The following is an 11,817-nucleotide window of genomic DNA, read 5'->3' as shown; positions in this document are numbered from 1 at the left end:
TTGGATATTAAATATTATTTGCATTTTTGAAATTACATAAAGATCTCTGTCATTTATTTTTCTAATTTGAAGAAGCCAATTTTTCTAATAACATATCTGCATTAAAAAAAGAAATACTATGCTTCTGTGAAAATGAAGTCAGGCAAGTCATTAAACAGAAGAAATCTTAACTGAAGATCTTTCTAAGAAATAATTTTGTCTCTGAAATTCATATTTAATCATTCCTCTTCTTTTCTTTCTCCTTAAGTCCACTGGCAGAAGTCTAAAATGAAACAAATTGCTTTATGTTTTAATCTTTAAAAATACAATTAACTAGAGATATACAAAATAGATACAAAATACTTAAAAAAGCCAAAGATAGGAAAGAAGATATTCAATTCAAACATCACATCCTTTATCCCATATCTTTTGTTGAATGAAAACTGGACACTTGTCTGCTTTTTTCAACTTCTAGGATTGATGAGATATTAAGTAAGAGTCCATACTAAAAAAGAAACTTTATTTTCATTTGTGTGATACCTACTGTAGTGATATGACATTTACTATAATTTAGTCTTGCTGGATCGCTTATAAGATTGAAATCTAAGGGCTTTGTATAATCTCCTTCCGAGTGTTTTAATTGACATTCTGCTATAATGAACCCCACAGACCGTTACCTGGCTAATTGCTTGAGTTACAGTGCTTATACAATGCCATTCTTTGTCCTTGGTCTTTTGGGGTATTAAATAGCATGGCTGTCCTGAAAGAGGAAGTGACTGCTGGTGTGCATGTGAAGCATTAACTTCTTGGTAGCTTTTTCAGGGACAGACTCTCTTCTGTTCTTCTCTGGGCTGATACCAAACCTGATGATTATCAGAGATCCCTGTTATTCTGGGATTCTCAGCTCTTCCTAGGAGAGTCCTTGACCTCTAAAGGGTCTTCCAGAGCCACTACCACAGGCAGAGCTTTCCATGACCTGCCTCTCAAGTCCTGGATCAGGTGACAAAATAAGGATGAAACAGTGTTTAGTGGTATGATTAGACAGGATTTGTTAGGAAAATAGTTTTAATACTTTAGAACTAGGGCTTCCCAGGTGACTCAGTGGTAAAGAATCTGCCTACAAATGCAGGAGATGTGGGTTCAGTCCGTGGGTCAGGAAGATACCCTGGAGGAGGAAATAGCAACCCAGTTCAGTATTCTTGCCTGGAGAATCCCATGAACAGAGAAGCCTGGTGGGCTACTGTCTCAAAAGAGTCAGACACAACTTGGCAATGAAACAACAACAACTTTAGAATTAGAAAAGTGTTGATCACCGGCTCATCTAGTCCAAACTCATTGTCTTTTATTTATTTAATTTTTAAAAGCAGCTTTATTTAGATATAAATCACATACCATAACACTCATCTTTTAATGAACACAATTCAGTGATTTTTAGTGTATTCAAAGTTGTGCATTCATTTACCACTGTAAACTTTTTAAAAAATTTACTTATTTTTTAATTGAAGGATAATTGCTTTACAGAATTTTGTTGGTTTCTGCCAAACATCAATATGAATCAGCCACAGGTATACATATGTCCCCTGCCTCTAGAACCTCTCTCCCATCTCCCTCCCTATCCCACCCCTCTAGGTTTTTACAGAGCCCCTGTTTGAATTCTCCAAGTCATACAGCAAATTCCCATTGGCTATATTTTACATATGGTAATGTAAGTTTCCATGTTACTCTCTCCATACATCTCATCTTCTCCTTCCTTCCCCTCCTGCCTTGTGTCTGTAAGTCTGTTGTCTATGTCTGTGTGGTAGACTGACTTGCCCCCAGTCTCTCACAGTTGTTAGTGACCTAGGTTCTTGGCTCCATTTTGTGGAATTAACAGGATCCAGATCCATGATAAAGTCTTAGAAACTAATGCCAAATTGTGGAGTTAGAGCAGAGCAGGAAAGTGCTAGTATGAACATGTCAGTATGATCTGGAAGGATGTAATGTGGCTAATATCCTTGTTTCCTGCCTTTATTTGGCCAATGGTGTGGGCCAGTGACAATGGCCTTATGAGTGATGAGGAGTAATTAAGGGTTTTTCAAGAATTTTTGGAACTGTTTCGGAAGCAGAGTAAGAACCATTACCTACAGGCCTAGATTGACTTCTCCTGGTAACTTCTGATTACAATGTTTCTATGAGGCCCATGCTAGCCTTGATCTAAGAGGCTAGGCAGCTCTAATACTAGTTCAGATTCTAGTTGGCATCATAGAGACTGATACCTTTGGTTATAGATGTAATGTCTGTTGGCATGCACAAACTTCTGGCTTTCCTAATGTTGTTTGTAAGACAATCAGAACACTGGAATAGGTTTGGAATTCTGGATTTAAAACATAAAAAAGGAGATCTGAAGCCCTGCAATTTCTTCAGAAATTGGAGACAAATGGAAGTTTTGCAACTGGAAATCTTTTTTTTTTTTTTATAATAAAGCATTTATTTCATGCCATATCATTCATGCCAAATATATTTACTTTCAGATTTGAGTTCCCTACATATGAGCATGTGAGTAAGCTGATAAAAAGATTAACACAGATCTTTTAAGACTGAGAAGCAAGGCAATCAGTAGAAGGTAATCTACTACTGATGAAAAATTTAATCTATCCTGTTATCTGAAAAACACCTTTTGCTTCAAAGACAAATTCCTTTTCTTTCTTTCTTTTTAAATTGAAGTATAGTTGATTTACAATGTTTCAGATGTACAGCAAAGTGATTCAGTTACATATACATATATGTTTTAAGATACTTTGTCATTACAGGTTATTACAAACTCCTTTTAAATCCTTCAATCTGCTAGATTCTGTATCATGAAGCTTCCCTAGAACCTCCTCTAAGGGAACCTCTGGCTAATTTTCAGGCATACCTGATGCAGCAGGAGTGAGTTGACTCCCACACCTTTCCACAATTCCCTACTGAAGAACATTCCACAACAGACATTCTGCTTGGTCTCCAGAAAGGGGAAGTGGTTTGCTTAGGTTTGGTTATACTGATTTAAATGGGTGTCTAAATAACTCATGTTAAGGATGTGGAAACATTTAAGTGAAATCTCTACTTCGTGAAGAAAGTTTCTAACATGGAACCCCTTTTGGCTCCACCACAAATTTTGGTTAACATCTCAGAACTTATGGGCATGGGTAAACTTTAAGTTCAGTTTTTCAGTAGCAACTTTGATAGAATTATTAACTGCCAGCAGGACCAACTCATAAACAAGTAAGTGAACAAATCAATCATATTTGGACCCCATTGCTTTTTTAAAAAAGAATCAATGGACTTTAAAAAAAATAAATGAACTTTATCTTTTCTAGTAGTTCCAGTTTTACAGAAAATTGAGCAGCAAAAGTACAGGGTCCCATGTACTCATCTCCTCACCCCCATACACTGTCATTGTTGTTCAGTCACTTAGTTGTGTCTGACTATTTGCAACCCCATGGACTGCAGCACGCCAGGCTTCCCTGTCCTTCACCATCTTGCTTGCTGTTGGAGCTTGCTCAAACTCATGTCCATTGACTCAGTGATGCCTTCCAATGATCTCATCCTCTGTCATTCCCTTCTCCTCCTGCTTTCAATCTTTCCCAGCATCAGGGTCTTTCCAATGAGTCAGCTCTTCGCATCAGGTGGCCAAAGTACTGGAGGTTCAGCTTTGATTTCCTTTAGGATTGATTGGTTTGATTTTGCAGTCCAAGGGACTCTCAAGAGTCTTCTCCAACACCATAGTTCAAAAGCAACAATTCTTTGGTGCTCAGCCTTCTTTATGGTCCAACTCTCACATTCATACATGACTACTGGAAAAACCGTAGCTTTGACTAGACAGACCTTTGTTGGCAAAGTAATGTCTGCTTTTTAATGTGCTGTCTAGGTTTGTCACACACTGTAACTCACTGCCTTTTACAATTAGTGGAAAGTATCTGTCTGCAAAGCTGGCTCATTGTCACCCATCCAGTCACATTGTCCCTTTTCTTACCTCCTTTCTCTTTCTCCATAAAATAGGAAAACCACTATAGCAGACACACTCATAACCAATTGAGTTTGTTTAATTTGAAAAATTTTTGTTGAAAGGCATCAGTATACAATAAATATAATTACCAGGACAATTATCAATGTTATAGCACCAGACCCAATATTATGAGTAATATTTTGGAACCATCTTTGAGGGCCTAGTCTAGATAATTGATCAGCTAGCTGTTTAGTTAAAGTTTTCAAATTATTGGAAGAGGGCAGACTTTTAGAGAAGGTTTTAAAGACCTTTTTTTTTTTTTTTTTGGTTAACAATTGTATATTTAGGGAAGCATCATCATGTATGTCTTGTAAATGAAATTGGATTTGTTTCTAGTTGTAGGCACTGTAGTTAAATCGAACAGGAGTAATACAGAATTGAGTAGAATTTTAATCACATTTTAGTGTTACTTTTTTTTGTAAATCTATTCATTGATTTCTGACCCATTTGATGGCTGTTTTTAGTTCCTGTATTTTATCTTGAATTTTCTCATCTATCTGAGCCTGAGTGGCCCACATAGTATGAGCATCTTTGGTCCAATTTTGAACACAATTTTGTGTTTGAATTGAGGTTTGTAAAGCAGTGTGTGTGACATGGCAGTAGTGCAGATGGCTGTCAATCCTAAAATGCCAGGAATTAACCAACCAGTGAATTGTTTAGATCGCCTGAGTAATTTAGTGAGTCGTTAGGAGGCAAGTCCTGCCATGGGATCCTCCTCCCAGGGTCGCTGGAGATTTACTGGTAACCACAGATTATGTCGAGACTGAAGAATCAAAAGGGACTCATTTTTCAAAGAAATAGAGGAATTAAGACAAGTATACAATTTGCAATCTATATAAGTCACAGAACGTAAAGTCTTATTAAATTGCAAGTTCCCTACAGCAATAACAAAAGGAAGGGGAACACAAGCTTGTATGAAATATGAATGATTATAACAAAAGGAATAGTTACTATGACTATGGCTGGTCTCCACGAAACATCCAGTCTAAGTTCCAAGTTCTTCGGTGTTTGTAGCAAGTTTCTAGATGTCCCATTGTTCAAGCCCAATCTGTTTATCAGGATGATTTGAGGGCAAGGAGGTGCCATTTCACGGTCAAGCCAGCCAAGAAGTCCTTTGTCATGGTAATGTTTCATTGTAGTATTAGTAACCTTTTATATTACTTGAGTAGCATAATCATCTACAGTGTTGTTAATATCATCTGAGCAGTTAAATAACCACATACCATGGGGTCCCCAATCAACAATGGTGTAATTGGCCATAAACATTAATTTTCCTGATTTAGCTTGACATCTGTCCCAATGAACAGGAGTATATTTAAAGTTCTTATATGTAAGCCCTTTGTATAATGATTTTTGTATTTTTCCTAGAGTTTCAGTATTGCTGACATGGTTCTCATAGAAAGAAAGGGCAGTAAACAGTCCAAGAATGTCCAAAAATTCTTTTTTGGAGGCAGAACGAAAGCCCATGTTTGTCAACTGACATTAAGGCATAGTTCTGCTGGACCTATGCATAGAAGAAGGACTTCATAACCTAGAGAAATATTAATTAGTCTCCCTTCTTCCTCAGGATGAGAGGGCCCCTCCAAGCTCCAAGGAGGAGGCATATATAGTGAATCATTGGTGGATATGATAGGTCCTTTATCTGTCCATTCTACAACCTGCAGTAAAGGAGGGTTAGGTATATAGGCCCAATAAGTATGATTAATTAATTTAGCTTGAGTAGGAGAGCAAAAGCAAGCAAAGCAGCATAGCAACAAAAATATTTTCCAGATTCCGAGGCATTTCCTGTTGAGAAATCAGATTTTCAGCTTGATTAGTAAGGGTTTTTATTTGCCCCCAAGTAGGGAGATCATGAGGTCGGTAACGTCGAAGGTGGTGTTTCTTGGAGATTTTCAGAGCCGCCATGGCCTGTATTGAAATTTCTTCCTCCCAGGGGTTTTTTGGTTTCATCTTTATTTTGAACACCGGAGGCTCCCTTGGGGTGGATCTTCTGAAGAGAGAGCCAGGGGAGTTCGTTGTATCCATCTTGAGAAATACAAGCATACCCCTTTCCCTGTAAGATTAATTTTCCAGATTTCCATTGTTTAGTTAGCCTGTCTTGATACCAAATGGGCAGAGGAAGAGAAGTGTCCTTTAATACCTCGAAATGTTTTTCTGCTCTTGTCAAGATATCTCCTTCTGGTAAGTTTAAAAAATTTAAAACAAATAAAGGTATATTAACAATAGTTATAGGATTAAAGAATATCTTGCCAGCCTCCAATTAAAAATAAATAAATAAATAAAAAATAGCCTCCAATAAAAAAAAAAAAAGAATATCTTGCGTTGGAATCTAGTAAAGTCTGCTCTGGATAGGGAAGATAGAATAGTTTCTGTGTATTCCCCCTTTTTAAATTTTTTAATTTGTAGTTTTAGTGTGTGATGTGTTTGTCTATGTCTTGTGTTTGTGGATTATAAGTAATGTCTGTAATGTTTGATAGAAAAAAGATTGTAAAAATTGTTTGAATTTTTTAGAAGTATAAGCAGGGCCATTGTCTGTTTTTATGGAACTAGGTGTTTTTATTATTGTAAAGTAAGCTAACAGGTGGAGAAGGCAACGGCACCCCACTCCAGTACTGTTGCCTGTAAAATCCCATGGGTGGAGGAGCCTGGTAGGCTGCAGTCCATGGGGTCGCTAAGTTGGACACGACTTCACTTTCACTTTCACTTTTCACTTTCATGCATTGGGGAAGGAAATGGCAACCCACTCCAGTGTTCTTGCCTGGAGAATCCCAGGGACGGGGGAGCCTGGTGGGCTGCCATCTATGGGGTCGCACAGAGTTGGACACGACTGAAGCGACTTAGCAGCAGCAGCAGCAGCAAGCTAACAGGTGGGTTATAAGGTGTTGTGTAGCTTTACCTCGAAGAGGTGTGGCCCATGTGAAAGAAGAATTTGTATCAATACAGACATGTAAAAAAGAAGATGGAGAAAGTTTAAGGAAATGAGTCACATCTATTTGTCATAATTTATCGGGTTGTAATCTTTGAGGATTGATATCTTGTGTAATGGGTCGAAGATGTAGGGGTCTACAAGTAGAGTAATTGTTAATGATTTTTTTAGCATGCCGGTATGGAATTTTAAAAATCTGGTGTAAGGAGCCAGCATTATCATGTAATAGAGTATGTTGTTTTTTGGGAGTAGCAAAAGAAACAAGTTTATCAGCTTGTTTATTACCATGAGTTATTGGACCAGGAAGGCCAGAATGTGTTTGAATATGAGTAACATAAATGGGGAAAGTGTGGTCCCTAATAATGGATTGTAATTCATGAAAAAGTTGTTGGACAATAGATTGATTGGAATTTATGGTAGAAGTTTTTATATTTTTTAATAAAAAAAACTGAATATGAGGAGTCAGAATCTATATTAAAAGGGTAAGGATATAGGTGAATAACCTGAATAAGAGCATATAACTTATTTTGTTGAGCATAATTAAATTTAGTAAAAGACTTTATATTTTTTTGAAAGACCAAAATGAAGCTTTAATGTTTTTAGTCCCAAGGCTATGGTCTTTCCTGTGGTCATGTATGGATGTGAGAGTTGTACTGTGAAGAAGGCTGAGCGCCGAAGAATTGATGCTTTTGAACTGTGGTGTTGGAGAAGACTCTTGAGAGTCCCTTGGACTGCAAGGAGATCCAACCAGTCCATTCTGAAGGAGATCAGTCCTGGGTGTTCATTGGAAGGAATGATGCTAAAGCTGAAACTCCAGTACTTTGGCCACCTCATGCAAAGAGTTGACTCACTGGAAAAGACTCGGATGCTGGGAGGGATTGGGGGCAGGAGGAGAAGGGGACGTCAGAGGATGAGATGGCTGGATGGCATCACCGACTTGATGGACGTGAGTCTCAGTGAACTCCGGGAGTTGGTGATGGACAGGGAGGCCTGGCGTGCTGCGATTCATGGGGTCGCAAAGAGTTGGACACAACTGAGCGACTGATCTGATCTGATCTGATATAGAAAACATCAGCTTGAGGTATAGGTTGTGATGTAACAATGTGAGAGATAATAAATTTAGTATTTTTGAAGAAAGTTTGAAGTTTATTAGAAGGATAATGAAATGATATTAAAAAAAGTAGTCTAAGAAGTCTATTTAAAAATCAGTAGAAGTTTGTAATGTATTTTCTAATTGAGCTTTATTAATAGGTAATACAATTTTATGGGGATTGGAGTCAAAGTCTTAGTTTTATTTTTTTCATTGATAATTATTAGAACAATTAAATCAAGATAGGGTGTAAGTGACTTCGTCTCTCTAAAATGGGTATAGATCCATTTTATTGGGTGTTCTTGTTGGGCAAGAAGTCTGGTAGGGGAATGGAAAGAGGGGAGTATAAACAACTCTAAAGGCAATTTAAGTCTAATACGAGTAAGAAATTGTTTTTGTAATTTATTTTGTACTAAATAGAGTTTATCTCATGTCTTTTGTGAAAGTGAATGAGGGCTATTTAAATCAGAATCTCCTTTCAAAGTATTAAATAAATTATTCAGTTGATAATTTGTAATGTCCAAAGAGGGTATAATCTAGTTGATATCACCTAAAAGTTTTTGAAAATCATTTAAGGTTGATAATTTATCAACACGAATTTGTGTTAGTTGGGGAGTAATATGTTGTCTATTAACAATAGATCTTAAGTAATGATAAGATGTAGAGGTTTAAATTTTTTTAGGGGCAATAATTAATCTAGAGTCTTTTAAGCATCGTTGAGCTATATCAAACAGATATTCTAAAACAGATGGAGCCGAAAACAATATATCATCTATATAATGAATAACAAGAAAGTCAGGAAATTGTTTTCTCATAGGTTCAAGGGCTTGGCTATATAATATTGACATATGGTGGGAGAATTTATCATTTCTTGAGGCAATACAGTCTATTGATATCACTTATGAGGCCCGATATGATTAGGAAAAGGAAGAGAGAAGGCAAATCTTTTTTAGCCTACAGAGTGTAAAGGTATAGTAAAAAAGCAGTCTTGTAAATCTATAATAATAATATGTCAGTTTTGAGGAATAGTGGTAGGTGATGGAATTTCTGGTTGTAATGTACCCATAGGTTTTATAGATGTATTAACTTTTTAAAGGCCTATTAAGAGATATCATTTGTTAGATTTTTTTTTAATTACAAAAATGGGAGAATTTTAAGGGGAACAAGATTTTCCAATATGTTTTCATTTTAATTGTTTATCAATAAGTTCCTTAGCAGCCTTTAGTTTCTCTTTTATAAGGGGCCACTGCTCTGTCTAAATAGGCTCATCACTTTTTCAAATTACTTTAATAACTGTATTGTTTGTTAAGTGAGCAGTGACCCCTAGGAAAAATGTGGAATACATATTTGAGCTTGTCATTGTATAAGTAAATCTCTTTTTATTAAATTAAGGGGTGCATCTATCACATAAGGTTGTAATGTTGTGGGCTGGCCTTCTGGTCCCTCACATGGATATATTTGGACACTTTGATAAACTTCTTGTGTTTTGGTTTGAGAAACTGCTGTAATCTGGCAAGAAATTTTCTGTATAGGCCAAGAATTGGGCCATAAATGTTTGGAGATAATAGTAATATCAGATCCAGTATCAAGAGGACCAGAAAATTTTTTGCCATTAATTTTGATATTTATATTTGGTCTTATTTGATATAATTGATTCAGAAAACTAAGATCATGGCATCTGGTTCCATCACTTCATGGCAAATAGACGGGAAACAGTGGAAACAGTGTCAGACTTTATCTTTTTGGGGGGCTCCAAAATCACTGCAGATGGTGATTGCAGCCATGAAATTAAAAGATGCTTACTCCTTGGAGGGAAAGTTATGACCAACCTAGATAGCATATTGAAAAGCAGAGACATTACTTTGCCAACAAAGGTCCATCTAGTCAAGGCTATGGTTTTTCCAGTGGTCATGTATGGATGTGAAAGCTGGACTGTGAAGAAAGCTGAGTGCTGAAGAATTGATGCTTTTGAACTGTGGTGTTGGAGAAGACTCTTGAGAGTCCCTTGGACTGCAAGGAGATCCAACCAGTCCATTCTAAAGGAGATCAGTCCTGGGTGTTCATTGGAAGGACTGATGCTGAAGCTGAAACTCCAATACTTTGGCCACCTCATGTGAAGAGTTGACTCATTGGAAAAGACTTGGATGCTGGGAGGTATTGGGGGCAGGAGGAGAAGGGGACGCTAGAGGATGAGATGGCTGGATGGCATCACTGACTTGATGGACATGAGTTTGGGTGAACTCTGGAAGATAGTGATGGACAGGGAGGCCTGGCGTGCTGCAATTCATGGGGTCGCAAAGAGTCGGACACGACTGAGTGAACTGAACTGAACTGATGTCTATAAGGATTGTTTTTGATCTGTACTGTCAAATCCATCTGTCTGCATATCATCAGAGAAGTTAATAGAAATGTAAGGTAAAAGAAGTAATTGAGCAATTTTATCCCCCTTATTAAATTGTCATAATATCTGAGATGACATCATAATTTAAATTTTTCTCTTATAATGTGAATCAATTACTCCAGGGTGAACAGTAATTTCTTTAGAAGTCAGACTGGATCCGCCAAGTAAAAGACTGAAGGTTTGTGGGGTAGGGGTCCAAAAAGTCTGGTAGGTATTTTAAAAGGGACTGTTTGAGGAAAAAGGAGAAAATCATTTACAGCTGGTATATTGACAGTAGCACTGTTGGATGTTGAGGATTTGAGGGAAAAGATGGAGTTTGTCCCTGGTTTTTGTTGATGGGGACCTGGGGAATCCCCAGTTTGGAGTTGCCAGAAATAGGCTTTTCTTCAACATCATATTTAGACTGGCATTTTCTGGCTCATTGTACCCCCTTATGGCAACAAGGGCAAATTCTTGGAGGTTTTTTAACAGTTTTAATTTTTGTATGTGTGTTTTTTAGGACAATCTTTTTTAAAATGTGTTTTATCTCCACATGTAAAACATCTTTCATTTTTCTTTTTAAAGGCAGCAGCTATTGTTTTAGCTAGTATTTGCATTTTTTGAGTTTTTGATCTTAAATTGTGACAAGCCTTTAAATAGTCAATAACAGTCTCAGTCTCATGAATTGGAGTGATAGCTCTTTGACATTTTTGATTTGTATTCTCATAAGCAAGCAGTTTTTTTTTTTAGTTGTCTTTTGGCTTTTTCTCTGATAACACTATGGGAAATAGCAATTTTCAATATAGCTAAAAAATCAGCATAGGCTTCATTAGGTCCTTGAAATATTTTTGTGTAGTTGCCTTTAGGTTTTTCCTAAGGAGTAATTTGACCCCAAGCTTCAAGGGCAACTTTTAAAAATTGTTCATGTAATAAGGGAGGGCATTGTATTTGGGCTTCCACCTCATCAAACTGTCTTGTACTGGTTAACATTTCAAAAGTAATTTGGTTTTGGGGAGCACCAGCTCAAGCATTAGAATTTGCACGATCTTGGGCTACATCCTGAAGCCATATTGTCCACTGAAGATATTTTTCTGGCTTAAGAAGAGCATTTATCAAAAGTCGTCAATCATAAGGAACAAAATTTCCAATAGAAGATGTCCTAGTGTTTAAAAGATATTTAGTAAAGGGCGAATGAGGGCTGTACATGGTTACAGCTTTTTTCATTTGTTGTATGTGAGAAAAATAAATGTCTTCTTATTGAGGTATAATTTGTCCTTGAGCGTTAGGATTTCTTAAAACAGGAAACGTGGAAAAGCCATCAGCCTCAGAGACTTGAGATTGTAAAGCCAACAATTCAGAAAGCCTTTGTCATGAAGGAGAATGAGTAGATAGTGGTTTTTCATAAATACGAGTGTGAG

At 37.0% G+C, this 11,817-nt stretch overlaps 1 protein-coding gene across 1 annotated transcript in view; it reads left to right on the top strand.

Annotated features, from left to right (window-relative positions):
* The first annotated feature begins 5,005 nt into the window (after positions 1–5,005).
* The window catches only part of OTOL1 (otolin 1), a 41,371-nt gene continuing 34,559 nt past the window's right edge, over positions 5,006–11,817 (top strand). The window contains exon 1 of the mRNA XM_019967897.2: positions 5,006–5,125. The gene's annotated coding sequence lies outside the window, so the exon portion shown is untranslated. The remainder of the gene's footprint in view (positions 5,126–11,817) is intronic.

Source organism: Bos indicus, chromosome 1 (assembly GCF_029378745.1).
Source record: "Bos indicus isolate NIAB-ARS_2022 breed Sahiwal x Tharparkar chromosome 1, NIAB-ARS_B.indTharparkar_mat_pri_1.0, whole genome shotgun sequence".
Classification (NCBI taxonomy): Eukaryota; Metazoa; Chordata; class Mammalia; order Artiodactyla; family Bovidae; genus Bos; species Bos indicus.
The sequence above is the reverse complement of the archived record's forward strand: the minus strand, read 5'-3'. Positions and strand labels throughout refer to the sequence as shown.